The sequence below is a fragment of the Ceratotherium simum genome, chromosome 4 (genome assembly GCF_057802395.1).
Source record: "Ceratotherium simum simum isolate JZ-2026a chromosome 4, ASM5780239v1, whole genome shotgun sequence".
Lineage (NCBI taxonomy): Eukaryota > Metazoa > Chordata > Mammalia > Perissodactyla > Rhinocerotidae > Ceratotherium > Ceratotherium simum.
Window position 1 is genome coordinate 22,084,891 of NC_141903.1, and position 27,337 is coordinate 22,112,227.

The following is a 27,337-nucleotide window of genomic DNA, read 5'->3' on the forward strand; positions in this document are numbered from 1 at the left end:
AACCCCTGGTATCCTCAAACAGGCTTACGATAAAAATATGAGGGATATAGAAGTCACTTATACAAGTCTCCCAAGCTTAACACTCAGCTCCAGAATATACCTAACTCTCAGGATTTGATAGATCCATAGCCTGGCTCTTCCGCTATACAGGGAGTCGGCACAGCATAGTGAAAAAGAACAGGGACTCTGGGTTCCATCCCTTATTAGCTGTGTGACCTTCAGCTTTCCTTCTGTGAAATGGGATTAACAATAGTACTCATCTCCTTGGGTTGTTGTAAGAATTAAATTAGTTATTACATGCAATGTGCGTAGTGTAATAGCACATAGCCAACACTCAATAATGGCTCAACAATTACTATTACACTTACTTTCCCACACAATCAATCTCCTCTCTCAATAAGAAAGTAGGCTGAGAACTTATAAGTTTTAACTCTTTCCAAAATCATGGGTAAAATCACTTCACTTGCTGTTAAAAATATGGAAACTCAACATTAAGGCAAATTTATATCTGTCTATCTATCTATCTCAGATTTACCTTTTGGCAGCCTTTGATTTTCAAATGCCTTATAAATAAAATTAAAACAAACCTACCTATTAAACAAACACACAGAAGACAGGATATACTGCTGGCTTTGAACCCATTTCATCATTGAGTGCTGATATGGAGGGACAGATCATGGCTTGCTGTTATGCAAATAAAGCTAGTTAAGAAATCAGCAGACCCCACACTCTTGTCAGGCTGCTGAAAAGGAATGTGTTTCTGACTTCCTCTTGTGGAGTAGAGGGAGCATTCTCAAGTTTTTTCTCTGTGAAGGAAGCATTCTCACTCGTCCGAGTGCTGCCAGGTTGCTTTTAGGTAACAAGGATAGACTATATCCAGAGAGCCAACTCTTGCCAATGCATCTATCTGTAAGGAGCCTTGGCTGAAGACCAGGGTCAGTGTGGCTTTTCAGGATCAGAGGTTGTGGTGCAGAGGATAAAGGTTAGGCTATTGGGTCACAAGGCTTGAGTTCAAATCCAGATTCTATCCCCTAAGGACCGTGTGACCTTTGACAAATTACTCTCCATGCCCCAGCCCTCCCACCTAAAGTATGACTTGAGTGAGAATGGTACCCATAGGGATATCAAAAGGGTTCACAGCTCCTGGCCCCGAGTCAGTGTCCATATGAGTTCTTGCATCTCACCAAAACTGCTTCACCCTCGTTGACCCTGTTGTACCAAAATTTCCGTAACAGGCTGCATTAGCATAATTATAAAACAATTGTAGAACTATTTACAAATTGTTTCTAGATTCACAGTTCATTTGAGGATAGGAGGACAGAGAAGCAATTATTAATTATGTCTTACAACTAAGGAAGCCCAGGTAATTGGCTTTCTGAGACACCAAAGCTAGTAAATATAAGGCTAGAACTTGATGCCAAGCACTGTGACCAGAATTTTTTCCACTCAGAGTAACTTTTACTTAATAAGACCTATAACTGATTGCATTTTCACCAAACATGGCCTTGCTTCCTGCCATTAGTGGTGAGAGTTATGTCTCATTATCCTTCAAAATTCAAGTACTAGAAGAGGTAAAATACAGATGCAACATCAACCAGCACAATAACAACAGCACACACTTGCATATGTTAGATGGTACACTAAATGTGCTCTACGAGACCTCGTTTAATCTTCACAACATCCCAATGAGATGGATGCTGCTAATAGGCCCATTTTCCAGATGAGAACACAGAGGCTTAGGGAGGTTAATGAGGTCCCCAAGGGCACATAGCCAGAAAAGCCAGAATTTAAATCCAAGTCTTTCTGGACGCCAGAATTCTTAACCAAAATACATTGGCTCTAGCATGCCTCTAGTGTGTGGTGCTCCTTTCCGTTTTCCTCCCTCTAGGATGGTCTCCATTACCTCTCAGGAGAAATGCACAGAGTGAAAGCCTTGGGGCAGATTGCATTTTCCAAAGATGATCTTCATAATATCTCTTATATCACATGCTCCTTTTTCAATGTGACTTGGATGCTTTTCCCATCTTGTGGTGGAGCTTATGTTCCCTCCCTTTGAACTTGGGCACACCTTGGTGCCTGCTTCAACCAATACAGTATGACAGAAGTGATGCTGTGTGACTTCCACGGCTAGATCAAGAAAATGTTGTGCACTTCTGCCTTGTTCTCTGAGGAAGCTCACTCTAGGAACTCAGCCAGCCTGCTGTGAGAAATCCAAACTGGCACATGCATAGCAACCACATAGCGTCCATGGGCAAGATATTCTGACCCACCACCACCATCAACCACTAGACATGTATGTGAAGACACACTCCGATTGCTTTAAAATGTACCCAGGATTTGTTTTCTTCAGGTATGGTAAGACACACAGACATGGAAATGATTGTCATGAAGGAAGAAGCTTTTACTCACAAATCTTGAGAAACAGGAGGCATGGCCACAGCATGCAGGGGGGCCATATGGGGAAGCACCAGGGTTGCTCAGGAAACAGAGGGAAGGAGGGGAAAACATGAGCAAGAACCTTTATTGTGGTTTCTGCAGGAAGGAACAGGCAAGGCAGGCTAAGTGGGCTTAGGATTCGCTAGTTTGAATAATTTCACTGGGCTCTGGGGCACAGGGGTTGGTCTCTAGTTGTCTGGTACCTGACCCTGGGGTGATTAGGGTGGGAGAATAGTGGTCAGAAGTACAGGCATATCTTGTTTTATTGTGCCTTACAGATAATGCATTTTTTACAAATCGAAGGTTTGTGGCAACCCTGTGTCAAGCAAGTCTATCAGCACCATTTTTCCAACAGTATTTGCTCACTTCATGTCTCTGTGTCACATTTTGGTAATTCTCGCAATATTTCAAAATTTTTCATTATTATTATATTTGTTATGGTGATGTGTGATCAGTGATCTTAGATGTTGCTATTGTAATTGTTTTGGGGCTCCACGAACGGCACCCATATAGGATGGAGAACTTAATTGATAAATGTTGTGTGCATTCTGACTGCTCCACCAACCAGCCATTCCCCCATCTTTCTCCCTCTCCTTGGGCCTCCCTTTCTCTGACACACAACAATGTCGAAATTAGGCCAATTAATAACCGTATAATGGCCTCTAAGTGTTCAAGTGAAAGGAAGAGTCACACATCTCTCACTTTAAATCAAAAACTAGAAATGGTTAAGCTTAGTGAAGAAGGCATGTTAAAAGCCAAGACAGGCAGCTTGGCCTCTTGTGCCAAACAGTTAGTCGAGTTGTGAATTCAATGGAAAAGTTTTTGAAAGAAATTAAAAGTGCTACTCCAGTGAACAAATGAATGATAAGAAAGTGAAAAGGCCTTATTGCTGATATGGAGAAAGTTTTAGTAGTCTGGATAGAAGATCAAACCAGCCACAACATTTCCTTAAGCCAAAGCCCAATCCAGAGCAAGGCTCTAACTCTCTTCAATTCTACGAAGGCTGAGAGAGGTGAAGAAGCTGCAGAAGAAAAGTCTGAAGCTAGCAGAGGCTGGTTCATGAGGTTTAAGGAAAGAAGCCATCTCCATAACATAAAAGTGCCAGGTGACACAGCAAGTGCTGATGTAGAAGCTGCAGCAAGTTATCCAGAAGATCTAGCTAAGACAAACAAGGAAGGTGCCTATACTAAACAACAGATTTTCAATGTAGACAAAACAGCCTTCTATTAAAAGAAGATGCCATCTAGGACTTTCATGGCTAGGGAGGAGAAGTCAATGACTGGCTTCAAAGCTTCAAAGGACAGGCTGACTCTCTTGTTAGAGGCTAATGCAACTGGGGACTTCAAGTTCAAGCCAATGATCCTATTCCATTTCGAAAGTCCTAGAGCCCTTAAGAATGATGCTAAATCTACTCTGCCTGTGCTCTAGAAATGGAACAACAAAGCCTGGATGACAGCACATCTGTTTACAACATGGTTTAGTGAATATTTTAAGCCCACTGTTGAGACCTACTGCTCAAGAAAAAGAGATTCCTTTCAAAATATTACTGCTCATTGACAATGCACCGGGTTACCCAAGAGCTCTGATGGAGGTCTACAATGAGATTAACATTTTCATGCCTGCTAACATAACATCCATTCCACAGCCCATGGATCAAGGAGTCATTTTGACTTTCTAGTCTTATTATTTAAGAAATACATTTGGTAAGGCTATAGCTGTCACAGATAGTGATTCTTCTGATGGATCTGGGCAGAGTAAATTGAAAACCTTCTGGAAATGATTCATCATTCTAGATGCCATTAAGAACATTTGGATTCATGGGAAGAGGTCAAAATATCAACATTATAACAGGAGTTTGGAAGAAGTTGATTCCAACCCTCACGGATGACTTTGAGGAGTTCCAGACTTCAGTGGAGAAAGGAACTGCAGACGTGGTGGAAATAGAAAGAGAACTAGAATTTGAAGTGGAGCCTGAAGATGTGACTGAATTACTGCCACTTCATGATAAAACTTTAACAGATGAGGAGTTGCTTCTTATGAATGAGCAATAAAAGTGGTTTCTTGAGATGGAATCTACTCCTGGTGAAGATGCTGTGAAGACTGTTGCAATGACAACAAAGGATTTAGACTATTACATAAACTTAGTTGGTAAAGCAGCAGCAGCATTTGAGAGGATTGACTCCAATCTAGAAAGAAGTTCTATTGCGGGTAAAAGGCTATCAAACAGCATCGCACGCTACAGGGAAATTGTTCATGAAAGAAAGAGTCAATCGATGTGGCAAAATTCATTGTTGTCTTATTTAAGAAATTGCCACATCCACCTCAATCTTCAATAACCACCACCCTGATCAGCCAGCAGCCATCAACATCAAGGCAAGACTCTCCTCCCAGAAAAAGATTAGGTCTTGCTCCAGGCTCAGATGATGGTTAGTAATTTTTAGCAATAACGTATTTTTTAAATTAAGGTATGTACTTTGTTTTTTCAGACATAATACTATTGCATACTTAAGAGACTATAGTAGAGTGTAAACATAACTTTATATGCACTGGAAACCAAAAGATTCATGTGACTTGCTTTATTGCGATATTCGCTTTATTGCAGTGGTCTGGAACTGAACCTGCAATATCTCCAAGATGTGCCTGTATAAGAGTCTGATGAAGGAGGTAGTTGGGGTATGGCCTCTGAATTGGTTGGTTTGAATATGAAAGGGGCGCTCGTGGGCAGGACAAGTGTCTGCTAGCTCTAGGAATTAGCTCACCCTTAGAGGGGCAGTCCCTCCAGCATCTGGAAGACTCCAGATGTCAAAGCATCAGAAACAGAGAAAATAAAAAGGCATGATTCCACAGTGATTCCAGCCCCAGCCATCAATTCAATCCCAGACTTACAGTCTTTCCGGCTGAGGCCCCAGACATGTTATAGCAGACAAAATCAATCCTTGCTGTGCCCTGTCTGAATTCCTGACCAACAGAACCATGAGCAAAGTAAGCTGGTTGCTTTATGCCACTGTGTTGGAGTGGTTTGTTACACAGCAGTAGAGAACTGATACAAAGCTTTGGCATGAGTGACGATAATTCCAGTCAGCTCTGGTTCATTCCCCCTTGTGGAAGAGGAATTCCTGATTATGCTGTTTCTCTTGGCCTTACATTTTCACCAATTCATGCTCATGAAAGATATGAAAACGTGTTTAGCTTATTTTCCCCTCTGCCTGCAGGAAGTGTTCTCGTAGATTAGCAATGCTGATTTTTCAATATTCTCATGAAATTTTCCCTTATTAAAAAGAGAAGAGACAAGCCACAGTTTCTAAATCTGCACCACCTGAGGTAGCCCTAGTGAAGAACATGTATCCTGACCTTCCTCAGCAAAAAGAATTGAGCGGAAGTCATTTGTATAACTTGTACCAAACCAGAAGGATAAATTCTCCGGAGTGTGCACAGAACAGTGAGAAAGGAGTAAGCAAGGTTTCAAGAGGTCTATTTCTATTTGAATCAGTTTGCTTTTCATGATGACAAAACTCTGGTCTTAATTTGAAAGTGGCATCCAACTCAGAAAAAGAAAAAATGATGAATTTTGTGGGAACATGATGAAAATTAAAATTCAAAGACATATGCCAATTTGAAAAGAGAATCTGAGAGCTTTAAAGATTCAACCACAAAATAGGTGGAAAAGTGACACAACAATCTCCTTGCTAATATAGAGAGAGAAATGAGAGAGGGCAGAAAAGTAAGTAAGGGAGAAAGTTGAATTCTTATCTTCCAACCTTATCAAAAAGCTTGCCTCTGGAGAGCTCAGAATACAATCTCCTTTTAAGAGGGTAATTTTACATGACAGGGAAAAAATCTTCCTGTGGACTTGACTTTAAGTAATAATAGTCACAGGTTATCAAGGCTCCAGACAGAAAGTAACGACAAATATATAATAATGCGCAATTTCTACTTTTATTCCAGCAATGTGTTAGTTTATGTTTAACAATATTTTTGGTCATGAAATCCATAAGTTGTTGTGGGTTCAGAACAAAGAGTATGAGACAAAGATGACTCAAAGCATTTTTGATTCTATTCTATACTTAAAATAGTCACTCAACAAATTTTGATTGAGCACTTAGTATGCACATGGCACTGTGAGGTGATTTTCATTTCAGTCAACACAGGCAGTCTTCCCCGAGGATATGCTGCTCCCTTGAACTAAAGGGGGGGACTGCTCCATCCAAAAACAATCCATTGATTTGTTCTCTTATAAACTTGAACTGAGACTCTGCTGTGTGCCAAAACTATTTAGGTCCAGCAATTCTCAAACTCTGATTGATCATCAGGAGATCTTACTGAAAGGGATCTATGCAAAGATACTAGTTTCCTCTCAATACAGATGAGGCAAGCTATAATTTTCAAAATGATTTTCCTCAATATCAGGAGGAAACCAAAATAGTAACAATAATAGTATTAGTAATAATAGCAATAGTAAAACAATAGCATCCAAAAGTCCAGATTAAAAAATAGAACTTTCTGATTATCCCATACCCAAAAGGCCCTTGAGGATTGCTGATCCATGTTTATTCTTCATTCTCCCTAAAATACTTACCTGGCTTTATTTGGCCCCCATGCCCAATTTGTCCCACCTGCGTTTCAGCCTCATCCCACTCCTCCTCTGGCAACATGGGCCTTTTACTTCCTCTGAAGCACCAAGCTCTTTCAAGTCTTAAGGGTTTGCTCATTCTGGAACCTCCTCCCTCACCCACGATCCAGTCAACTCTCCCCCTTCCTATAGGTCTCAGCTTGAGCCAGAGCCTTTTCCAACCTCCCAAATTAAATCATTCTCTCACTTTGCTATGTTGTTATGGCGCCCTGGATTTCCTTTTCATCCATCTCCCAATATGATGGGAATAGAGTAATCATTTGTGGGATTCTTTTTTTTTAAAGATTTTATTTATTTTATTTTTTCCCCCCAAAGCCCCAGCAGATAGTTGTATGTCATAGCTGCACATCCTTCCAGTTGCTGCATGTGGGACTCGGCCTCAGGATGGACGGAGAAGTGGTGCCTCGATGCGCACCCGGGATCCGAACCCGGGCCACCAGCATCGCAGCGTGCGCACTTAACCACCAAGCCACAGGGCCGGCCCATTTGTGGGATTCTTTGTTTGATGCCTAACTCCTCCAACAAACTCTGAACTGCAAAATGGCAGACACCACAGCTTACAACCTACTTATCCCAGAACAGCACCTAGCCTCCTATTAGATGCTCAATAAATATCTGTTGAATGGATGGAAAACAAACACCAAACATCTTTCTTCTTGTGTCAGATCAACTTTTACTTATTTTCCAGACTCCGTTCAAATTCTGTCTTCTCCGAGAAGCTTGTCTTAACAATCCACTACATGAGACCTCAAGTCCTCTATGTTGAGATCCTGGAGGATGGAAAAGAATCTGATCTATTTATTTAAGGGCAGTGCCTGCAACAGTCCCCGACACTCTGGTAAGAGCTCAATAAATGTTTGGCACACCTAACTCAGTAGTTTGATTTTTTAAAATTTTCTGTAGACAATGAGGAACTATGGCTTATGTTTTAACACAAACCTGTAGAGTGTCAAAACTCAAAATATTTGTTTGTCTTGGCTAACAGTTAACATTTTCAATGTATGCAGCAGCAATAAAGACAAAGAATAGCAATGAAGCGTATAATCACCTTTTTTTCTTTTACCATCTCAGAGGTATCTCCAGCATTCTATAACCGGATATAAAAAAAAAGAAAGTTTCTGAAGGAAGGTAGATGATAGTTACAAATGAACAGAGAGTTCAAAAGAATGCTTAGCATCACGCATTGAGCATCACCTGTGAACAATAATCTTTATTCAAAAGAGTTTCTTCCTAGGCATTGCTACCTTTCCACTTTAACATAACATAATCTTTCTTAAGTATCTTGATCACACTTGCTGCTCCCTCCTGAGCTTGGGTTACACTTGTGAAATAGCAATCTTCTTTGGCAGCCACCCGCGGTTGGCTGTGAACTCCATTCAGTGTGCTCTCTTTGAGTCTGAATTCACACTCACTGCCATGCACCTCACTATGCGGTTTAAGAAACACAGCTTGGTCCTTAAGAGATTAACCTGTCAATCACAGGAATATGCCTCGTACTCCCCAGGCACAAGCAAACTGTACAAAGCAGTGAAAGCCTTTAAATGGAACTTGGAAGTATCAAACTATTTATTCACGTGTGTGTGTGTGTGTGTGTGTGTATGCTTTTGCATATTGTGTGTACCCATGAAATGGCACATGCTTGGCTCAGATAATGCTCTAAAGAGCATAGTGCTTTTCATTTAGGTAGCAATTTATACCTTCAAAGCCTATGCACAGATATTAAAGAATTACACAAAGAGGCTAATATCATTGATTTGAGAGGTGGCAAACTGTGGTTCCCAAAGTGTGGCCTAGAACCAGAAGCATCAGCATCAGCCGGGAACTTACTGGAAATGCAGATTCCTGCATTTGATTCAGGACTACTGAATCACACAGGTTGGAGATGGGTTTTACAAGTCCTTCAAGCGATTCGGAGACACACTCAAGCCTGAGAACAGCCGGCTTAGAGACAGAAGCATAGCAGATTTAGTACAGTGGTGGTGAAGAGCACAGAAAATGGTCATCAGAGCTGGAGTTGAAACCTGGCTCCTGCATTTACATCAGCAAATTATTCACTGACATTGTCTCAGTTCCTCCGTCTCAAAACTGGGAGTAATAATAATACTTATCACAAAGGGTTGCTGCAAGAATTAAATGATAAGTCGCATGGAGCTTGGTGTAGCATTCAATAAACATTAGCAATTGTTCAATGGGTGAGGTCCATTAAATACAGACACTGAAAATTGGGAAAGGCTCTGGGGCTAAGAAGGTAGAAAAATTCTAAAATTATATATGACTAAAAAAAGAGCCAACAAATAACTAAAATGATAATGCATGCATTCACTGCAACGATAAGTCATATTTTCATATTAGATTCATATGGCAATCCCACCCTACCCCTAGAAACATCACAATTGTCTATAATAATATCGTATAAAATTACACATGTGCTTTCCTTATCTACTACAGATGGAAGAAGAATAAACAAAGATTGCTATATCTTTACATCTTATAAAAGCACTGCTACTTTTCCAGGCTTTATGTGTTATATCCAGAAATTCTATGGCTGCCTTGTTTCAGTACCGTTATTGATATGAAACACGCTACTGTAGCTGCAGGAAAATAAAACGTATGTTTTTGTGCAAAACAGCTTAGGGGAAAGCAATGCTATCTCAGAGCTGCCCAGAACCTTTAGTTTAAGAAACGGAGAATCCTCTCAATTGCACAGCTTGCAAGCATGCTTTTTTTTTGCTATATGGAAACAAGTCAAAGGCATCAGATGCTGGCTCTGACAGCTGTTGTCTCTCATTTTCAACCTGCTGTAATGAGTTTCAAGACTTCAAGGCTGCTGCCCAGAAGTGGTGGTGGGGCCTGAGTAATTGGTTTGGAAGAGTGAAGAAATTGAACAAAAGGAAGGAACAAACATGGTCTTATTTTTATTCTCAAGCTATCAGTCTGGCATTTATTTACTCTTGGTGGAATTCTACAAGTCAAACCAATCACGTTGGAAAATACGCAAGGGCATTTTAGTCCTGTATTATATGTTCCCAACCTAAGGGCACAAAGAGATGAGGTGGACGCACAGGGCTAATCACACGAATCATGCTTACCACCTGTTGAAGGTATGATACTATTTCTTGCCTCTTCATAAACTAAGAACATTTTAATTATATTGAATTATATTTACTTAAAGCTACATTATCTATTACAGAATGTGAAATAAATTTCATTGCTTTTGAATGCTGTCTTATCATTTCAATAATAAGAATTAGTAATTTGCACATTAAAATTCCACTTGGCAATATTGAAATCCACAGTATTTAATTAGGAAGTAGATTCCAGGGGTGAGGAAATGAATGATAACTTTAACCTAGTATGATAGAAAAGATAACAATGACATTAAGTAAAACCAGGGGTTGGCAAACAATAGCCCACAAGTCACGTTGAGCTAGCCATCTATTTTCACATGGCCCATGAGCTAAGAGTAGTTTTCACATTTTTAAATGGTTGGAAAAAAATTTAAGAATAAGATTTCATAACTCATGAAAATTACATGAGATTTAAATTTCAGTATCCATAGAGTTTTATTGGAACATATGCATATTGTTTACGGTTAACTTTGATGTTATAATGACAGAAATAGTATAACTTACAAAGCCTAAAATATTTACTATAGGGCTCTTGTAGAAAAAAGTTTGCCAACCCTTGAGTTATGAATAGCAACAGACTTCAGTGGGCTTTCTTCATACTCAAGTCCCCAGATGGATTTTTTGCTCAGGATTAGTGAATCAACAAAATTGACAAAAGTTCAAAATCCCGCTGAAGGGAGGAAAAGAGCATCTTGGCAGACAGTTAATGGGTAGATACTCAACATTCTTATATCTTTAATAACGGTAAGGAGGAGATAGGTCTACTGGTTCCATCTTTCACTCTTAAACTTCCACTGTCAATTGCAAAGAAACACGTGCTCTTCAAAAACTATAATAATTACAATAACAGCAACAGCTAAGTTTTCTAAATGCTTCCAGTGTGCATTATTCCACTGAATCCTCACATTAATCTTGTGATGTCATTGTTATCATTCTCATTTTACAGATGAGGAAACTGAAGCTTAAAGAGCTTATATAACTTGCCTGGTTACTGATTGGGGCTCATTTTCACCCACTACAAACATCATTTAATCTTCAAAATACAGCTCACTCCATCTCTTATAATTTTGAATATCTATCTTTCTTGTTGGACAATAGAAAACTGGGCAATACAACATAATGGAGACTGAAGCATAAAGTCAGTTTGACCAATGAAGAATAGCACACATGCTGTGGCTAGCACTATTAGTTGTCTACCTATTGTCTAGCTCCTTTCTTTTTTTGTTAACAGAATCTGACCTCATTCAAGGTGGATCTCTACCTAGTCTCAGATTAGATACACTTTCCTAATCTCCCTGACAACCAGAGTGACCCTAAGATGTGGTTCTGGCCAATGAGATGCAGGTAGAGCTATTGGGAGCTCCTGGAAAATATTTTTTACTAATAAAAGGAAAAAATATGGTTGGAACCACTCCTTGTTTTCTCTTTCTCCATGTTTCAAAAGTGGATGTGATGTCTGGAGTTACAGCAATCATATTGTGATCATGCGGCAACACGCACAGGGGAAACAAAAAGAGAATTATGGAGATGCTGCTCTTGAACCAATGACAGCCATTGCCATCTTCAGATTTCACCATTTAGTTCGTTATTTGCAGCCATTTCTAACTGATAGAGATATACAACAAAGCAATAAAAATCTAATTCATCTCTGTATTCAGTACATCCTGTTTCCTGGGTGAATTGTTCCTGATATAAAAAATTTCAAACTCTTATGATATTTCATAATAACAAATATATATACTCTATACTTAACCCAGCTAAGCCTTTATTGGAATTTAATAGTCATTCATTTGTTCTTTCACTCTCTCGCTGAAAAAATACCATTTAATAATCTATTACTCTAGGGCCGGCCCTGTGGCTTAGCGGTTAAGTGCATGCGCTCCGCCACTGGCAGCCTGGGTTCGGATCCTGGGCACACACCGACGCACCGCGTCTCTGGCCATGCTGAGGCCATGTCCCACATACAGCAACTAGACGGATGTGCAACTATGACATACAACTATCTACTGGAGCTTTGGGGGGAAAAAAAAAAGAACCTATTACTCTAGATCAGGCACTGTTGTCGCTGTTTAAGGAAAAGATGGCCTCAGAACTCATAGAGAATGAAAGAGGTATTTGTACCAGAAAGTCTAATTGCCAGGGATCATTCCTGTTATCATACTCTATGGAAGGCCATAGAAAGTAACCATAAATAATCCAGTCTCTTGAGTCAAAAAGACCCAGGTTTGAACTCATGTTCTGCCACTTACCAGCTTGGGAAATTATGAGAGTCACTTAATTTCCTTCTGAGCCTGTCTTTTCATCTGTAACATGGGAATAGTAATACCTACTCATAAGGTTGATGGGCAATTAAGTGAGACAGCCCCGTCATGGTGCCCAATACAGCCTGACACACAGTCATTTAATGGAAGTTGCCATCATTATTGTTATTAGCATACCGGGATACGAACAACATGTGTTTAAGTGTTGATGAGGAAAGGAGGTGAGGTGGGAGGAGACAGATATGAACCAGAGAAGGCTGTATGGAGAGAGAGAGATTTGAGCTAGAAATGGAAAGATGAATAGGAGTTTTCTGGAGAAAAAATAAGAGGGAGAACGGAACATTTTGAGCATAGATGACTGCCTTGGGGGAAAAGTGTTTGGCAGAGACGGCAGATGGAGTCAAGACTGGTGTGAGCCATGAGAACTGGCAGGCAATGAAATTGAAAGGCCAGGCTGAGGCCAGATCATGAGGGGCCTTATAAATATCAGGCTGAGTCTGGTGCTTCATCCTATAAGCAAGGAGGAGCCTCTGAAGGATTGTAAGCAAGGAATTGACATAACTGGGTCTCTGTTTTAGGTGGATAATTGGCAGCAGAATGGGAGATGGGCTGGAGTTGGCAGAAATTATGAGTAACAAGAACCATTAGGAGGTTATTTCTATAAACCAGCCAGAGGATAATAAGGAACCAAACTATGACCGTGATACCACAACACGTGGAGGAAGGTAGCTCCTAGAGACAGTTTGGAGGTAGAAAGATCAAATTTAGGGACCAGAGGGCTTTGGAAGGTTAAGAAAATTGAAGACTCAAAATTGACTCTGAGTTATCTTGGTTGTGGAGTTGAGGGGCTATTAAACGCTATTACCTGAGATAGGAACATTCAGGAAGCATATTAATAATGAAAGTTCAAATTATGAGAATATGGGTCTTTTTTGAAAGTTAGATATTTTTGTCAAGTCCTTACTAAAGTCTCACCTAATTCTCCTTGAATGCCACTCAAGCCTGCTTTCTCCTGTGACATCAGTGCACGGGAATAAGAATTGGCTGCATTCTGTTCTTAACAAGTCATTATGAACAGTCGTGAATGCACCTTAATGAGAAAGATAATTTCCAGCCCCTTTACCAATTCTATTAGGGTTTTGCAGTCTGGAAACATGGCTCATACTTGCTATTTTCCACTGCGCTGTCACCATGCCTAGTGGAGGGGCTTGCAAATGGTAAGTGTTTAAAAAATGGTTGTTCTTTTGATTTGGTGTAAAATCACACTTTTACAGGTTAACTTTAAAGTCTTTGATGACCACTGTGCAAGCTCTGAAGAGACAACTGTGGAAGGAGGTCTCAGAAGGAAAGGGCGTGGAGCTATTTGCATCAATCTAGGCTCTCTGTGATTTGTCTCCTCCTTCATAGAGATAAAATACGGCATTCTGTGGCTGAGCACCATACTGTCCTCTGTGCCTCTACCTATGATCCATTCTCAACCTTGACCCAGCTTTGCACGCTCTTCACAATTTGCAACCCTCGCACCCCTCAGAATGGTACATCAGTGTTGCAAGTTGCTCCAGGACATGTGCTCCATGCATTAATCCTGTCAGGCCTCCAGGTATCCTCTTGTACTATTGAGCATCCTTAACCTCACTTGTTCCGTGTCCTCACTCACCATTTCCCAAGTGCTTCCTAGAACCCTGGCTCCACGCATGTTAATCAGATGTCATACAGGCTCGGGGAGTGCAGTCATAGCGAAATAAGTTTGGTAAATAATTGATCCCTTTAACAAGCTAACATGCACTGAAAATGTTCAGGAGCAAAAGAACCTTCAAAATATTTCCCACACTGACCTGATAATGGATATTTTAAGTGAGTGTCCCATCTCTAGGATGGACAAACAGAAGGGTAAAACAAACAGTATGTTCAAATCTGTGGTCATAAGATACAGGGAATGAATGAATAAACGAATGAAATGAACAAAATCAATGGAATGAACAAAGGAATTACGTATATTTTTTCTCTGAAATACTTATCTCCCCTGAGTACCTTCATACTCTATGAAGTAGAGTATGACTCTACTGCATCAAGAGGAGAGGAGGAGCATCAGAAGTTTGAGAACACAAGGAAAATATTCTCAAGCATCCAAAGGAAGGAGACTCTCTTTCAGGGAAAGACTATTACCTTGGGCAAACACCTGAGAAAAGGCATTCCTGTGAAAGAGGGAAGGTGTTTCCAAGTAAGTGAGGGACAACTCCAAAGGGACAGCTACCTATTGAGGCTGGCAGCTGTCTGCCATGAAACACACTTCTCTCCTCTGTCCATTTTGTGAACCCGATTCAATCAGCACTCCTGCTCCACGAGGAACCGGTGCGTTAATGTGAACTGCTACCTCTCAGAAGTAATGGAGTGAGAACGCCATTATTTTAAATTGTTTGAGACCATGCAGTCCGAATTGCATTAGCTCCATTTCGAGGGAAGCTGTCTACCAAATTCTACGGCATCTGCAGAAGTGGGGGAAATCCACACAAATGTCATTCTATAATACATGCCATTCTCTTAATTAAGATAAGTCATTTACAAATTTTTTTGTGTGTGTGAGGAAGATCAGCCCTGAGCTAACATCCGTGCTAATCCTCCTCTTTTTGCTGAGGAAGACTGGCTCTGAGCTAACATCTATTGCCAATCCTCCTCGTTTTTTTCCCCAAAGCCCCAGTAGGTAGTTGTACGTCATAGTTGCACATCCTTCTAGTTGCTGTATGTGGGACGCGGCCTCAGCATGGCTGGAGAAGCAGTGTGTCGGTGCGCGCCCGGGATCCGAACCCGGGCCACCAGTAGCAGAGTGCACGTACTTAACTGCTAAGCCATGGGGCCGGCCCTCATTTACAAATTTATAGGCACTTGGGATTTATGGTGGGCAGAAAATTGGTCCCCCAAATATGGTCCCCCCATGTCCTAATCCCTAGGATATGTCAATATGATGAGATTATCCTACAGTACCCTGGTAGGCCCAGTGTAATCACATGGGCTCTGAAAAGCAAAAACGGAGGGAAGAAGAAGGGGATGAGAGAGATGAGGCAGATGAGGCAGAAGGGGAAGGCAAAAGGTTACAAGCACAAAGAGAATTCACTACCATGGGCTGAGGAATGTTGGTTCTAGGCGTTGAGAGTAGCTCTTGGCCAATAGCCAACAACCACAGAGAACTGAATTCTACCAACATCCTGAACAAGCCTGGAAGTAGATCTTCCACTAGATAATAGCCCAGGCCTGCCAACACCTTGACTTTGACCTTGTGAGACTCTAAGCAGAGAACCCAACTAACCAACCCCGTGCCCAGACTTCTGACCCATAAAAACAATGAGGATGTTGTTTTAAGCCATGAAATTTATGGTAATTTGTTACCGCAGCAATCAAAAACTAAAACAGGATTTGTTCGATTAACCCAGGAACATTAAAGTTCCAACATTGCTTAGCCTTATTTCGATTCATCCATGCAAATGTACATTTTTGGAGCATCTCACCTACTCTGGTCAGGCACCTGGTAGTAACCTTAGAAGAACTGAGCTCACAGTGATGAGCCAAACCAGGCATCTCTTCCAGTGCTTTCAGTCTAGTTGGGGACAGAAATATTAAAAAACAACCTTTACATAAATACATATGTAATAGTAGACTGTGATCAATAAAAGGTAGGGGAGGTGCTTGATGCTAAGACAATCGGAGTTTCTGATGGGGGTGTGTCGATGAAGACTTCCCTGAGGTACTAACAGTTAAGCAGAGATCTGCAGTATAGGTAGGTAGGATGTAAAGGTGCAGAGATTTTGGAGCAGAAGGACCAGCAAAAACCCTGAAGCAAAAGGGAACATAAGGAGTAGGAGAAAGTAAAAACGCTGGGAGAGCAGGGTTAGGCTGAAGACGTAGGCAACCACTACATTGTAAGGCTTTGCGGGGGCCATTCTAAGGATTTTCCATGATGAAAATAAAAACATGTATCATGCTTCAAAAGGAAAGGAATTATTCACTGATTAATGCAAAGGAATTATTTGTTGATTAATGATTATAGAAACTGTTATATACATGAAATGATACTCAGTCTGTCACTGTGGGCTGTAAACTCTCAAAATTTTAATCCATGGCTTAGGAAGCCAAGTACAGGGCCTGCCCTTCAAACATCAGATCACTCACACGTTTAGAAAAAGTCCTAAACTTGGCATTATAAGACTGAGAGATGCAAAGAAAGTGATTTATTCTCTCTGCGACTCAGTTTTCTCATCTGCAAAACGGAAATGATATTTTAATGTAAATAGGAGACAAAACAAATACTTGCTGAGTAAATAAGTGAATAAATTTCTCAGCCATAAAAAAAGACAAAATCATCCCATTTGCAACAACATGGATGGGTATTATGTTAAGCGAAATAAGCCAGACAGAGAAAGACAAACACTGTATGATTTCACTCAAATGTGGAAGATAAACACATGGATGAAGAGAATCTTTATAAAGATAAACACATGGATAGAGGGGAAGAGGGTGTGGGGTGGTGGGCGAAAGGGGTAAAAGGGGCACATATGTATGGCGACGGATAAAAACTAGACTACTGGTGGTGAGCATGAAACTGATATATAATAATGTACACCTGAAATTACACAATGTTATAAACCAATACGACCTCAACAACAACAAAAAAGTGGATAAATTCCTACCCTGCTTGAGTCAGAATCAAATGAGGACCAAGAATGTGAATGTGCGTTGTAAAGTGGAAAATGTTTGACAAATGCGAATAATGTTATTAAGCTAACAATGTCTTCATACAGGGAGAGATTGCTTAATGTTTCTCAAGTCAGAAACGAGTCCTGCAAACGATACTGACAAATGGACTAGAACAGGTCAGTGAAGAAGGTCATGGAATTTTCATCCATGGATACACTTATGCCTGGAATAGCAGCCACCTGTCATGGACAGATTAGGTGGATGTCAGCAGAGTGACAAGGAGTTAGACTAGATGTGGCTTCTTGAGCCCCAGGTTTCTGTAAACGTGCTCTAACTAGAACAACACAAGGGCCCCAGTAACCCCGGGGATTACTAATGCAACACATGGTTATCATTAGAGTTAAATCTGCCAAAAATTGCAATCAGTACAATTTTGACATTCTTTTAAAACATAATTTTTGATGTTTGCCAGAATCCTTCCTGGAAAACCTGAGAAAATTTTGTTTCTGTGGGAGCTCTCTTTCTGAGATCTTCATTCTGGCCAAGAATTCCAGCCTAAGTAGTGGCAGATCATAGAGAGAATATCATTGTGTTAAAAGCATGAGCTTTGCAGTCCAAGAGAACTGTGTTTAAGTCACAGCACGCTGCGAGCTAGTAGAAAAGTTGTTTAACTGCGAAGACTCAGTTTTCTCATCAGTAAAATAGGAATAGTAAAAGGACCTAACATATCTGGTTGTGCTCTGTGTAACGCCTAGCACATAAAAATATTTGGCAAATACTATGATCATCATTGTTCTTATTGATCCATATTGCCTATGGGAACATGAAAGCTTCGATTGTCTTAAGACAGAAAAAAATGTTTAAAAACCAGAATCAATATCTCACTAATTGTTCAGCGGCCTATTTCTTTTCTCCCTACTGTTAAAAAAAATGAACTGAAACTTGCCTACGGAAGATTTCCTGGCTGAGCTATTTGTTTTCACTGAGGGTTGTCTGTCCAAGGCAGAGAGAAACAGCAGAACTCAGGGGTGTGTTAAGTACAGAAAGCCACACATCCTCTGCTTCAGAGCCCAATCTCAATGGCTGGCATTTGAAATACTTTGGAGATAGGAGTCATCATAATTTCAAAAAAGCTTTACCCCCAGAAAATAGCACAGACCAAGTCATTCATCTGCAGTATCATAGCTGAGGCCTCAAAGCAAAGCCCAGAGTTCAGCCATGTGGTAATTAGGTCTGTAAATTTACTCTACCAGCTGGGAAACCTGTCAAAGAAATTCTTATCATGGGCAGCGTTAATTACACATAAAATGACAGAGCAGACACACTGGGAGACAAACGGTAACCTGGAGAGAGAGATGGCCAGAGGAAGGGCAGTGAGGGGCCATTTTCAGATCCGGTCTCTGTGAATTGCAAACCCTACTAGTTTCAACAGTATAAACGAGTCTATTGGGATTGGAAAGGAGTGTTTTCAGTGTCCAAATAGATTTATTTTGGGTTCATTCACAGAAAGCTGAAATATACTATAAAACCAGCAAATGAGAATTTTATCTAGTGTTTGATTTACCTACTCACCAACACAAGAAGTTCTTTATATTCTGCTTTCATAGCATTCATTCATTCAAACAACATTTATTGAGAATCAGCATGCATCAGACACAAAGCTTGACATGAGAAAACAGACGGAGCCCTGCCCTCATGCCACTTTCCATCTGAAGGGAAACAGAAATCAAAGAGAAAAACATACAAAACAAATGGATCTTTATAAATTGTGACAAGTGCCTTAAAAGAAAAGAACAAGGTGCTATGAGAGACAAACAGGCCTGGGACAGAATACACAATCTTGGTTAGGAGAGAAAGTGCAAGGAGGCGATCATTAAGCTTAGGACTAAAAGCAGAATAGACATTCAGAGGATTAAGAATGAGCAGAGAAGCATTTCAGGAGAACGGAGGGTTTCGGGGTCCTCTGTTTCCCTTAGGGCCCTTCTTTCTATCTGGCCTTCCTTCCTTCCAGCAAGCCAGAGAGCCAGCCTAGTGTTGGTTTAGAATAGCCCACATACTGTTCTGGGTATAAGGAGGATGTAAAGGGAGTGAAACCTTGTCTTTCCCTTCTAAACTTTATTATCTTGCTGGAGCAGCAAAGCTTATGTGTATGTGGAGCAAATGATAAACAGTGCCGAAGAGTGTATGACATAGCGCCAAACCAACCAGTGGGTGCCCCAGGTTCCCACTGACAATGAGCCTGGCCTGGGGCTCTGTTTCACTTTGGTCAAGCCACTCAGCCCCTCCTTGGCTCTTGCCAGCCTCCTTACTTAGACCCAATCCTCTCCCCAGAGGGCTGGGGCTTTTCCCAGCTGGATTCCCTCTCCTCCATCCACTGGACTACAGAGATCACCTCCTCCCGCTGTCACACCTCTCTTATGAGCCAGACAGAATCCTCCAGAGATGGACAAGGATCCAGATTGAGCCTGAGTTTGCTATGTCCCTTTTTTGTGATTTTGTGAGTTGGACCTTTGGTTTCCCATATGGTGCCATCCTTAACCGCTGGTTCCTGCAACTGATCATTCTTCTTTCTCAGCTTAGAGACCATCTATATCCCAGCATGCCCAGCATACGGTACTGATATCATCTGAGAAATGATTTTGTTCATTTGTGAGTTTCTTTGGGAGAATTATTTTTGCATCCTCTCACCAAATATGAATATCTTTTTTTCAAATATGAATAAGTTTTAATACAGGCTAAAAGGAGGTATGAAAATAGTGATTACAGTTGCAGTCTATGCACTAAGTGGCCTTTGAGAGGTGTCTGCGCAGTTGACAAGAAATCTTCAGTAGTCTACATTAGTCATAACCATCAGGAGTACGTGTCATGGTCATATACACTCTCACCTGAGCCAGCCCCAATGCGGACCCCAGGTGCACACCGTGATGGGCATTACCGAGATCTCCTTTCAGGAATGAAGGATTTATTTTCCCAGCTGCCAGGAGTGTTACGAGCAGACAGCCCTCAGCTCTAAACCCTCTCTGAGAATTGCCCTTGTGAGCCAGCCTATAGTCAATGACTGATCCAGGCAGGCGTACAGAGGCCCTGTTTCCTTATCTCAACTAGTGACAGCTGTAGAGAATCATCCCAGCTTCATAACTCCCCACAGGGTTGGCAGAGGCTTCTTTGGAACTGCATCACATCCCCACTTCTCCATCTGCTCAATCCTTCTTTCCCTTCCCTTCTACAGGTACTGATCCCAACAGCCCCCTCCTTAATAAAAGTAATACATGCTAATCTCTGTCTCTGAGTCTGCTTCCTGGGGAACCTGATCTACTCTACCCAGAGACTGGAGGAATGCTAGTGTAGATTCTCCTAGTGAATTCATCTTATAGCTCAGGCATTTACTGAGTACTGCTGTGTGTCAGGTATTGTGTTCCCTTGAGAAGCTTATAGTTCTACTATAGAATGCAGAGTCTTTTTCACAGGTGTACATACATTAGACACTTGTCTACAAAGCCTAATGCACTAGTTGTTATTCCAAAGAACCTGATCCTTAATATCCAAGGTAGTTGCAATGATCCAACGCGGACCATCTGTTGTTGTGTCAATCTGCTCAGGCAAGAGAGTTAAAATCCTAGAAGAGCCTGGAATCACAAGTTTCTTGCATTCAAAAATAATGCGGCAGCATTTTCAGCCCAGCTGTGAAGTGCTGCATGACTAAGAAAATACAAGTCCCCTAGGAGACACACTGTGCTACATGATAACGAAATCAGGACGAGGCCAGCTTTATGATCTAATTGGTCATCTGAGGGGCCAGTTTTTTAACCAGGTCTTTAAATAGAGATGTCCTTGGTGTAAATACACTGTCTTTTTAAGGCAGCTTTGTAGCTCCATAACTTTCCATCTTAACTCTTTTTTTTAAACTCCAATTTTTTCCCCCACATTCTCTCCAAAAAAATAGTCTGCTCCTAAACATTAATTTTGTAAACACAACATAAAATGCTTGTATTTATAGGTTTGAGGACTAACAATGGATATTGTTTTAGAGCTCAATTAACGAGTCAGCATGAAAGGCCAGGGTTGATATTTATATTTGGTGAGGGCTGAGTCTAGACAAGGGATGCAAAATCAGCATTACTCTTGGTCATGGATGAGCTAAAGGCAGGAGCCACCATGCACTGCAGATTAGTTAGCACATTTCATTGGTGTAATAACTGCTTCATCCTTCTTGCCTGAAGGGAATCCATTGACAGAGTTGCCATAACGTCACTAAGACGTTCACCATGACTTGGGTTTTCATTAGTTCAAAAGGTTGTAATTGGGGGGATTTTAAACTGTTTTTCCTTCCCTACACTGCCCCTCCCCGACCCCTCCTTTCCTGTTTGCTATCACAAGGAGATACTTGGGCTCTGGTCCACCTGCACCTACTGATTCAGAATCATTTTCTAGAGATGCTCTGCAACTTGCATTTTTAGCAAGCACAATGCGATTGTTATGCACAATAATGTTTTGGAACTAACCAGTTTGACAAGAGAAATCACAATCAGAACCCCCAAATACAAATGAACTATGCCAAGTTCTGGTCTTTTCATAGAAAAGAAACTATGCATTCCAACCACTTTACATGCGGCAGCCCCACCCATGACAACATCCACTTTGACCTTCAGTTCTTTACTCTTTACTTCCTTGGTTTCTTGGCCCATTGGGCTCCACACCTTGACTCCTAATACTCCCTAACACTCCACATCTGACACTCCCTTTTTCTTGGCCGCCACTCGGGGCTAGCATTTCATCCTTTGGATCCATGCACCATGACATAGATAAGAAACAAACTCAGGCCACAGGTGGTCGAATAGCTGAGTCCTCTTCCTATCCATTAACCACGTCAATAGAGAAAAATGCATTCATTCATTCACTCTTTCATTTATTCAGTATATATTTATTGAACACCCATTACGTGCCAGGCACTGTACTATGCCCGAGGATACAGCAATAAAGAAAATAGGCTTGGGACTCATGTCATGGTGTTTATATCCTAGCAAACTTTAAAGTGATTACATAGTTAATTGTTTAATTAAACTTGTGAGTACTATGATGAGTGATTATGGAGTTCTATGAGGGTTATACAACAGTGGATCTGCCTATTTGGAAGAGACAGGAAAGTCCCTGAGGAAATAATATTTGATGCAAACACTAAACAGTGGGCAGGAATCAACAACTTGGCCAAGAGCTTGAGATGTGGATGGACGTGGGGCCAGAGCGATGTGTTTCCCTGCCTAGGAGGCCGTGTGTGTGCCCAGACCCTGAGGTGCAATGATGCTTGGCCAAGCAGCTGGAAAGCTAAGGGAAGACTGGCAAGAAAGAGGGCTGATATCCTAGATCATGCTTGACCTTTAACCACACACTAAAGATATTCTTCTTATTCTAAGACCCCGCTGAAGCCCTGGGAAGGGGAGTTAGTGATCCAATCTACATTTCACCCACTCCGCTGGGGTGTAGAAGATGAATAGGAGGGAGCAAAACTGACAACATTGGGGAGAGCTGTCAGGAGGCTATTGCATGTGCAAGACAACAGAAAATGAGATGACGGCAGTGGCAGTGGAGAGGGAGAGAAGTGGGCAGGTTGAGGATTTACAAGGCTTTGGTGATTGATGAAAATATGAGATTAGGGAGAAGGCGGTGTCAAGGATGATGCCTTCAGAATGGACGTGTGGCTTTTCCCTTGGTCCCTGTGAATCCTGATTCACGGTCGCTCCTCTGGGGAGGAGGAGAAGCAAATGACAGTAAGTGCTCATATTCCAAATGACATGTGCTCTCCCTGTGCCTCAGTGTCTTCATCTACAACAGGAAGAAAATACAAGTACTTACCACATGGGATTATTGGGAAGATTAAATGAGTTAATACACATCAGCTACAGAGAACGGTGCCTGGCACACCATAAGTTCCTGTTACTGTTTCCTCGTCCCGCACTGGCTCATGAGGTAGAAGTAGCACGGTGTGGCAGATAAGAGCGTGGGCTCTAGAGACAGTTATACCTATCTTTGAATCCTGGATCTGGCACTTAGTTGCTATGTACTATTTAGCCATTTCTTTCATTTTAGGCCTATTTTTAAAAATTCCTTTTTAGCTCTAAGTTTGTTTTTTTTCTTTTTCCAAATACGATCTATTTCAAACATTCAAAACTATGGAAAATAATGTATCAGGTGCCCCATACACACTCCACAGATTTAACAAATGTTTACGTTATCCTTCAGATCTATTTTTAAAGACATAAAATGGTGCCAGATCCTGTTAAAGAACTCTCCACTGATTTCCATTTCTTTTCTTCACAGAAGTAACCATTATTCTGAAATTGGTGTGTCTCTCTCTCCCACAGGTTTTTTATACTTTTACTACATATTTAAATGTCCATAATTATACATAGTATTATTTTGTATGCTTAAAATTTTCATATAAATGGCATCGTACTGGGACTAAGTAGAATTTGTCCCAGGAATGAAAGAATGGTTTCAACATTTGAAAATCTATTGCTACATTTATCACATAAACAGATTAATAAGGAAACAACACATGATTATCTGGATATAGTACAAGCGTTTGATAAAAATTCAACACCCATTCACGATAACACTCTCTTTACCTTGTTAATGTATCATGTTAGTCCAGGATTTCTTAACCTGGGCATTATTGACATTTAGGGCCAGAAAATTCTTTGTGCCAGAGTGCTACATGTGTATTGTAGGATGTTTAGCCTGTAGCACCCTCCTACTCATGACAATCAAAAATGTCTCCAGACATTGCCAAATGTCCCCTAGGGACAAAATAGCCCTTAATTGAGAACCACTGTGTCAGGCAAGTTATTTAATTCCCATAAGACTCAGTTTTCTCCCTTACAAAATGGAGAAAATAGTAGGACCAACTCTACAGGGAAATTGTGCAATAAAATGATACAATGTATTTATGATATTTGCTGGCAATTTCACAGTAAACCCTCAATAAATGTACTTGCTTGATGATGGTTGTGGGGATGGTGATGATGGCGACGATAATGATATTAATGTTGATAAGGGCAGGATGATATTGTTGAAATACACGCAAACATGGTTTTGTTCTTAGTATTTCCTTCTCTCTCTTGGTCCCTCTTCCTTCATCAGAGAGGCATTCTGCAGTCATTTCCTCCAGGAGGGATGATGACACAGCAGAAATGCACAGTGACAACAAGCAGGAATCAATTTCTGGCCCCAGGGAATGGGAGGTCTCATGGGCATAGAAAATAATTTTGGGGAGGATATGCTGAATTAGAGAAAAATTTTCCACCCTAGTGTAGAACAAATGTCTTGGGCTGAGGGAAAAGGAGAGATAGGGATGCTTCTAGGAGGATTAGAGGTCAGAGAGGTCCCAGATAGGAGGATCAGACCTGGAGGGGCTATGCCAAAGGGAGATGAGGCCCCCTTCAAAGGCATCCCAACTTCTGTGGGGCATCACGTCAGAGGTCCACTGTTTGTCTCCCACACCCCTAGGAATCAGGCAAGCTCCCACATCTCATCTACCCTGTTTACATGAGCAGTACGCATCATCTTCATTGAGGCTTCCAGCAGCTGAGCTTCCAGGCTGTGTCCAGCAGGGAACTCCATACCTACTGCTGTTACCACACAAATTTGTTATGACCTGCTCGCCATGACAAAAGCCAACCGTCAAGACGCAAGATGGTGGCAGAGAAAGGGCATTTACTAAGCGATAAACTAGCAAATCAGAAGATGGGGGGACTAATGTCCTAAAGAACCTTCTTAAGTGGGGCACAGAATCTTGAAGCAGTTATATAGGCCAGTGGGTTATAGGGGAGGGTGTTAGGAATGTTGACCCTCTGGTGTTACAGACTAGGAGTGGCCACATTCTCTGTCCGGGAGTCATCACATTCCTAAGGAACTCAAAAGAACAAAGTTATCATCTTATCACAGCTGGGTGGTACACACACAAGCAGGGGTCATAAAATCTACAGAGCAGTTAGATCTCTTGGAGGGTGCATATCCAGCTGGGTTAGTTAGTCAGAGGTCATTCAAAGTTACAATATGGTTTCTTTTCTACAATATGGCTTCCCTTATGTCAACCTGTGTTGAGCTAGTATCACTGCCAGCACACTGTGCACTCACTGCTGCTGCCTGTCCAGTGGGAGCTGCACATACATGTGCCCTGGGCATTGTTGAATACCCTATGTTTTATGTCCTGTGGGAACACCCTTCATTTAGACATTTAGATGGCCCTTGACATCCTGGAGAAAGAGAGTGTGTGGAAGAGAAAGTCACTTCGCATCCATACCTCACAGTTAGATGGGATATGGGATACAACGGAACCAGCCCAAGATTTCCTGGTTGGTTTACAATTTTGTAGTAGTTGCTTTTTATCATTATTACTAATATTTAATGCTGGCAAGTAACGTAACCTGCCTGCGTCTCAATTTCCTCTACTATACGTGAGCTGGAAAGTTACTCAGCTCTAAAATTTTACGATTTCTCTCTTGCTACCTTTCCACAGATTAACTGTTCTTCATAAATATGTAGTAACTGCTTGAGAAATATTCGGATGTCATCATTTTTAAGTCACGAAAGATTGAGATGTAAAAAATAAAATAAAAATGAAAAGTTGGGCTACTTTAACAGACAGCATAAATTGACTGCCAGAGAGCACTTGCTTATAAAATGCCAAATTAATGGCAGTTTGACTCAGTTTTTTTTCACCTCTCTCACTTTCATCTGCTATGATTGTTAAATAGTGCCTGTACCTGAGGCCAGAGAGTACTGACAGTAAAATGGATCACCCAGAATTGTATAATCAACAATGAAATGGACATCAGAAATGATAAAATAAGTGATCTTTAGGTAACGGCAGCTGGGGACATTGCTCCTATTTATAGATAAGGAAACTGAGGCTTTCAAAAGTTAAATAACTTGTCTCACATAATTATTAAGTGAAGAAGCGAGAATTCCAGGCCAGGCCTTTAGGATTTCCAAGTCCAAACTCATAATCAGAGAATGATAAGGCACGGATTCTATACGTTTTGTTCCCTGTGTCATTTATATTCATATTAATAGCCTCAGTAATGTGCAGATTTAGTAGAATGGCCAAATAGCAAGGCATTTCTTTTCTCTCTCACTTGATCATTTTTATTCCAATCCCCTTCATTTAGAAAACCCATCACCACTGACAAGTTGGGGTTGAGCCGACAATTTCACTCATTAGAGAGAACATTTGGGCAAAACAAAAGCATAGAACTTTCCAAGAACTTACGTCCATGCTGTTGTAACTGAGCCACGGACTATCCCTTAAAAAGCATCTCGGGGCTGCACTAGATTCAAAGGGGACTATATTAAAAAGGAGTCATTCATCTTCCAGAGCTAATTTTAAATGGTTAAAATGAGAAAATGAGAAAGTCTGTGCAAATATGCTATGGGTTACTAAATCCTGGTTTGGACTCCACTGCAAATGGGTGTGGGTAAATATCACCCATGGAATGATAATTACTCAAGTCCGACCAGCTCCCATATTGCCAAAGCTCCACTCAGACTAGATCCCCAATCTGAAATACTGTATAATCAGACTGTCTCCGACTTTTCTTTTCATTGCAATAAGGCCAGAAACTAAGAAAGAAAAAAGATGACACATTTGACTATATAAAAATTTTTAAATTGGTATAGCAAAAGACACCATCAACACAGTTAAAAGACAAAGGATAAAGTGAGGAAATAAAGACTGACAACAAAGGTGACATACGTAGGGTTAATATCTATAATATCTATAGAATTTCATCAAAAAACAAAACAACCTAGTTGAAAAATGGGCAAAGGGCATAAAGATGACAAAAGAAATAGTGACCAACAATCATGTGAGAGATTCTTGAAATCACTGTTAATCCAAGAAATGCAAATTAAAATAGACATATAATTGTTTTGTCTTTCAGATTAACAAGAACTAAAAATGCGTATTCCCTAGTGCTGGTGAGAATGTAGAGGAACAGACACTCTTCTACACTGCTGATGGAGGGTAATTTTGTAATATCTACAAAATCCTAAATGTGGCTACCTTCCAATTAACCAATACCACTTCTGGGTGTGTTTCCTATGGAAATACTAAATATCTGCTTAAAGATACACATATATGTTCAACAATGCTTATTATAATATTAAACATTTTGGGAAAAAACTAAATGGCCATT